The 7155-nt window shown below is 36.4% G+C and overlaps 1 protein-coding gene across 4 annotated transcripts in view; it reads right to left on the reverse strand.

Annotated features, from left to right (window-relative positions):
- Nucleotides 1-112, reverse strand: part of LOC144979807 (voltage-dependent calcium channel type A subunit alpha-1-like) — a 591855-nt gene extending 591743 nt beyond the window's left edge. For all 4 annotated transcript variants that reach the window (XM_078926927.1, XM_078926926.1, XM_078926934.1 and 1 more), the window contains exon 1: nt 1-112. This exon is cut by the window's left edge and continues 100 nt beyond it. The gene's annotated coding sequence lies outside the window, so the exon portion shown is untranslated.
- Nucleotides 113-7155: the final 7043 nt, after the last annotated feature.

Raw genomic sequence — 7155 nt, forward strand, 5'->3', positions numbered from 1 at the left:
TAATCGTAATAATAACCACCTCCTAATCAGAACTGTCTATGTGAGTGAAATTTTATCGAACACCTTTACACGGATGACACGAAACGCACGCGCAGCAATTCCGTCGTGAGTCGAGTCGAGGAGGTGGGAGCAGCAGCCGTGGTAAGGAATGGACGATCGACGAGTTGGTGAGGAGAGGAGACACGGGGATAGAGGGGATGTGTGTGTGTGTGTGTGTGTGAGAGAGAGAGAGAGGGAGAGAGAGAGAGGGAGAGTATGTGAGAGAGAGAGTGTGTGAGTATGTGTGTGTGTTGTGTGTATGCATGTGTGATGAGAGGAGACGGATAGAGGGAGTGAGTGTATGTGTGTGTGTGTGTGTGAGAGAGTATGTGTGTGTGTGAGTATGTTTGTGAGTATGTGAGTGTGTGTGTGTGTGTTGTGTGTCATCAACTGCCGCGGTGACTCTAAATTAACGTGAGTTAGATGATGAGTACCAAAAATCAAATAAATTCCCAGCCTCAACTGACAATATTCTGCAACTATTTTTTAAAAGAGACAAATTAAAAAAAATGTAGACGTTTGTATTTTCGCTATGCATTTAACCGAAATACTCACAACATCTTCCAGCCAGAGAGAGATCATTTTTCAGCTTTTACACAAAATATGCGGTTTTGTGGTCTTGATCGGAAGGTCCAGGGTTCGAGCCTCGCTCGGCGCAAAGTTGATTCATTGGAAAAGGCTCTTTACTCACATTCTCTTACCGTACTCAGGTGTAAAATTAATACCTGGCCGTTAACATCCTTGTTTCTGTCCAAAAAGAAAAATGTAATATCGCCTAACAGGCGTCATGTCTCTTTCTACATGTTAAGTGTTGCTGTTGGCCAGGGACCTCTTGTAAAGAGCTTTGAGCACGTTGAGTGGATATTGCACGATGTAAAAGCTCAATTTAATTTATCTTAGCTAAATTTCAGATGGACAATTAATTACAGAAGATACTAGAAATAAACTGGAGGCAGCAGAAATGTGGTTTCTTAGAAGGATGATATGAATCTCATGGACAGAGAAGAAAACTAATGAAGAAGTATTAGAGGAAGCTGAAACTAAAATGTTATTAATTCGTACAATAAGAAAGAGAAAAATGCAATTTTAGGGCACCTAAATCAACATAAGATCTTGCTGTCACATGAAAGATAGAAGGTAAAAAGAGTAAAGGTAGACCAAGAAAAACGTATTTGAATAGTTTGAACAGCTGGGTGACAAAGAAAGAGAAGATTAATATTAGTTATCTGACCAGAGAGATGAATGGCGTACCATGATCAACGATGTCTGCCACAGACGTGGTACTTGAAGAAGAAGAAGAAGAAGAAGAAGAAGAAGAAGAAGAAGAAGAAGAAGAAGAAGAAGAAGAAGAAGAAGAAGAAGAAGAAGAAGAAGAAGAAGAAGCTAAATTTAAGCTGAGATAATACAAAACGTAACGACACACAACTATGTGTAACCCTTCATGCTTTTAATCTGATTGATGTTTTTTTTTTCTTCTGAGAACTAATCCCCCCCCCCCCCCCCCCCCCCCCGAAACCGGCGGTCTTTAAAAAACAACACAAGTGAGCTGAGTGACGTCACGGTCCACTGTCATTTCTACCACTTCTACTTACTGACAATAAAGATAAATAAAGAAATATGAATAAAGATTGATGTTATGTATTTAAGACATATTCTCACAACATTTGAAAGCGAGATAAATATTAAAAACATAACACACACAACCACACACACACACACACAACCACACACACACACACACACATACAAATGCGCGTGCGCGCAAACAAACAAAACAATAAGTAAAGTTAAACGTTTATATTCTGATTGATTTATCAATTTTAGTGAGAACTAATAACCCAAATGGATGTTTAAATAACAATAACAGTAAGCTGAGTGACTTTAACTTCATTCTTTTTAAAGATGCTGTGCGCTTGGCTTAGAAACGCACAACATTGCCATCCGGAAATATATAACGGACAAACACTCAAAACTACCTGTAACCGTGAACGTTAATAGTCTGGTTAATACAGTTTAGTGAAGAATTACTCATGGACATGGATGGCAATAAAAAATAATAAAATAACAAAGGCCTGAGTGACGTCAACTGTCAACGTAATTCTATCTGTAAGGTTACACATGCATAGTTATGTCGTAGCCATCATTAGTTATAGCCTGACACTGAAACCCAAAAATGACTGGCATTTTGACGTCATTATTTGTTTTTTGCACCGCCTAGTGAGTTGTCGTTAGTAGTAGTAGAGCTCATGGAAACAAGTCATTTCATTGGTTGAACTATTGAATACAACACACGATTAGTTTTCTTTTGTGGCCAAAGACTTGTCTTTTGAAGTCATTTTTTGGTCAGTGTCAGGCTTTAGATAGGATGCGCTTGGCTAAGAAGCTCATAACATTGTCATCCGGAAGTATAACGGACGAACACACAAAACTATGTGTAACCATGAACTTTTATAGTCTGGTTAATACAGTTCAGTGAGAATAACTCACAAACGCGGATGGCAAAATATAACAACAGCGCTTGAGTGACGTCATCTTCGAACTATATATAAGTTAACGATGGCTACGCTCTACCTCTGTTTCTCTCTCTCTCTCTCTCTCTCACTCTCACTCTCTCTCTCTCTCTCTCTCTCTCTCTCTATCTGCCTATCTATCTCTATCTCTCTTTCTCTCAACCTCCCTATCTCCCTTCCTCCCTTCTGCTACTATCTATTTTTTTCATACCAACATTTCAATCACAACAGTTAATGGGCAGGATCTATATTAACTTTCCATGTGCTAGAGGTCATTGGTCACATTGCAAAATGTACTCAAAGTGACCCACTTAGTGAAAAGTGTCACAGCTTTTTAAATATCTAACATCACGATTGGTCATTTGATTCAGCTTGACAAATGTGTATGTTTATAACTTTTATAAACAAAGCAGCGTATTTACATTTGATAAGAAATATCCAATCGTTGGACAGCAACAAATCATGTGATTGATGACCTGGTTGGACGAAAACATGAATATAGATCGCTCCCATTAGTGCCATCAGTAATCATCACACCACTTCCATCACGCCCCCCCCCCCAATATTTCTCTCTCTCTCTCTCTCTCTCTCTCTCTATCTCTATCTCTCTCTCTATCTCTATCTCTCTCTCTCTCTCTCTCTCGCTCCTCCACTCCCCCCCTTCATCCCCCCCCCCTCTGTCTCCAATAGACACCCTCCTACCTCTATATATTCACCCCCCATCAATCCACAGCAAGTCACTAGCAACGATTAGATAGTGTCATCAATAAACATGAAGTCACAACTACACTCATAATATTTTATTCAATACCTACACGCACCGATCCATTTGGCTGATTGACCGTTCCATTATGGACGTCAGAATCTGATAATATTGCCACTAAATAATAACCATCTACCCCCATTAAATAAACCCTTTGAACTGCTTTTTACAACGCCATTGCTTATTTTTTAGTCCTCATGTATTTTATGTAGAATTTCTACTGCGGTATGTGTTGGTATTATTATTATTATTATTATTATTATTATTATTATTATTATTATTATTATTATTATTATTATTATTATTATTATTATTATTATTTATTTATTTATTTATTATTTATTTTTATTTTAAATTTTTTTTTCCATATTACCAGTGGCGGACCGTAGAGTCGTTTATTGGGTCGTTGCCCCGCGTCGCTGGCAAAACACATTTCTTCAATATGCCCAAAAGGTTAACAACTTATCTATAGATAGTATGCGCTTGGCTAAGAAGTTCATAACATTGCCATCCGGAAGTAGAACGGACCAACACACAACACTGTGAGTATCCATGAACGTTTATAGTCAGGTTAATACAGTTCAGTGAGCATTACTCATAAACGCGGATGGCAAAAAACAATAACAAAGACATGAGTGACGTCATCGTTAAACTATCTATAGATTAAATGACAACTTACTAGCCAAAAAGTCTTAAACCCGAGACTTTTAAAAAATAAGAATGAAAGAAAAGATTTTTAAAATTCATATTATAAAAGTAGTCCTATCAGAGCCATGGGGCCGAAGTATATATGCCGCTTTCTATATCCTGAAACGGACAATAACAATTGCTTGCTATCCTTTGGATAGGACGCTCGTCTACAGCAAAGTACTTCCACCAGATCGAACAGACCCAGCTACCAATTTACTGCTGGGTGGGCAAGGGGTGGGAGGGGGGGGGGGTGTCGGAAAAAAATCCTCAAATGCACCAGGGATCGATCTAGTCCCCTTTGCGTGTGAAGCTAGTGCTCCACCAACTGAACCATCTGGGAGCCCCAATTCACAGTATAATACCATAATATATAATATTAAGTAAATATTTTGTTGAGAAAATGAAAAATAAAATATTTTGAATAAAACATTCATGTGAATTTACAGCAATGAATCAGTCAAAACGCGAAGCTTAGCCTAAAATACATCACGGGATATCAAGGTTTGCTTTTGAATTGTTACATAATTTAATAAAGAGATTAAATTTTTAAATAAAAGAATCGAAATTAAAGAGAGTAACAGTTTAATCGATTTTATAGCAATTTAATTCTTCGATATTTTCATGCTGAAGTTTTAGGACAAAATGTAAAAAAACAAAAAACACATTTTTAACATAATTGATATAAAGACACTATGAATTGAAATAAGAGCAATGCAGAAATAATGTGTTGGAATGTTGACTGGATTTGAAAGGGATATTATTATTATTGTTGTTTCTAATGCACAGATAGATAGATAGATAGATAGATAGATAGATAGATAGATAGATAGATAGATAGATAGATAGATAGATAGATAGATAGATAGATAGATAGATAGATAGATAGATAGATAGATAGATAGATAGATAGATAGATAGATAGATAGATAGATAGATAGATAAAATAGATAGATAGATAGATAGATAGATAGATAGATAGATAGATAGATAATAGATAGATAGATAGATAGATAGATAGATAGATAGATAGATAGATAGATAGATAGATAGATAGATAGATAGATAGATAGATAGATAGATAGATAGAAATAGATAGATAGAAATACATTTTTAGACATAATGATATAATAGATCACTATGAATTGAAATAAGATGCAATAGAAGATAATTGTGGAAGTTGACTAGATTTGAAAGGAATAATATGATAGTTCATGAGATAGATAGATAGATAGATAGATAGATAGATAGATAGATAGATAGATAGATAGATAGATAGATAGATAGATAATACATACATAATACATACATACATACATACATACATACATACATAGATGGATAAGATAGATAGATAGATAGATAGATAGATAGATAGATAGATAGATAGATAGATAGATAGATAGATGAATAGATAGACAGAGAAACAGACCGATAGATAGGTAGAAAGATAGATAGAAACTACAAAAGAAGATGAAACTAACGGGACATTGAATAGATATAAACAGACGTAGGCATATAATATGTAACCAAGGGTCTCAGGGCGGTATTTTGTCGGGATGAAGTAGATGGTGGAATAATTTGAAATATTCATCATGAATACTAAGATGTGTTAGTTGGGGTAAATTTCAAAACATTGATGGTGGAGAATTCATGAAAATCCATAATACCGAGACGATGGATCGCATTTTTTTTCAGTTAATTCCATAATTTCCTTAATTCCTTAATTCATTAATTCCTGAATTCATTAATTCCTCAATTCATTAATTCCTTAATTCATTAATTCCGTAATTCTTAATTCCTTAATTCCTCAATTCATTAATTCCTTAATTCCTTAATTCATTAATTCATTAATTCATTAATTCATTAATTCTTTGATTATACCAAATAACAGTACAATCTGTGCGACTGTGTGGTCTAGTGGTATGACACAAGCTTTCGGGTTGGAAGGTCCAGGTTTCCGACATACATAGTTGAGTCCTTGAAGAAGAAGACTCTTTACTCACATTCTCTCATCGTACTCAGGTGTAAGATTATGAATACCTGCCCGTGAACAGCGTTGTCTCTGTCCGAAAAAAAAATATTTGCAATATCGCCTAACAGGCGTCATGTCCCGTCCTAAAGATAGTATGCGCTTGGCTAAGAAGCTCATAACATTGCCATCCGGAAGGATAACGGACCAACACACAAAACTGTGTGTATCCATGAACGTTTATAGTCAGGTTAATACAGTTCAGTGAGCATTACTCATAAACGCGGATGGCAAAAAAACAATAACAAAGACCTGAGTGACGTCATCTTCAAACTATCTATATTATGTTAAATGTTGCTGTTGACCTGTGACCTCTTGTAAGCTCTTTGAGCACGTTTAGTGGATATTGTGCTACACAACAAGTTCAATTTACAGAAAGTACCACGTTCCTTTCCCATTCCGAGGTAAACAAACAACACACAGAAGATTAAACAGTGTTTCACCCACCTCACCTTTTTTTTTTCAATTACACACTCTGATTCTCACACGTCTTAAAAGCCCCTTGTTAATTATTCAAACACACTCTCTGTGTGCTGCTCACGACGAAATGCCAGAATCACACGTGCCGAGGCATAGAGCGAGGGGAAACCCCGAAAATTAATGGGGAAAAAAATGTTCTGGGCTTTGGAAAACATTAAACTTTTTTTTTTGATATTTACTTAAAGGGACAGAGTGTGCGAAATTTTGGGTTATCTTTTGGAAGAAGGGGGGGGGGGGGGGGGGGGGGGGGGGGGGGGGGGGGGGGGGGGGGGGGGGGGGGGGGGGGGGGGAGAGATATAGATATAGAGATAAATATGTAAATAGATAGATAGATATATATAGAGATAGAAAGACAGAGAGAGAGAGAGAGAGAGAGAGAGAGAGAGAGAGAGAGAGAGAGAGAGAGAGAGAGAGGGTAAAGTAATATAAAGAGAGAGGCACGTTCAGGAAGAAAATAGATAGATAGGTAGACAGATTGATAGAAAGATAGAGATAGAGATAGAGAAAAAGATAGATAGATGCAATATTATTTTATATATAATATATATTATATATATATATATATATATATATATATATAAATATATATAGGGAGAGATAGGGGGGAAGAGGGGGAGAGAGAGAAGTAGTGAGAGAGAGAGAGA

This window comes from Berghia stephanieae, chromosome 9 (genome assembly GCF_034508935.2).
Source record: "Berghia stephanieae isolate SIO BIC M18660-M18661 chromosome 9, UCSD_Bste_1.3, whole genome shotgun sequence".
Classification (NCBI taxonomy): domain Eukaryota; kingdom Metazoa; phylum Mollusca; class Gastropoda; order Nudibranchia; family Aeolidiidae; genus Berghia; species Berghia stephanieae.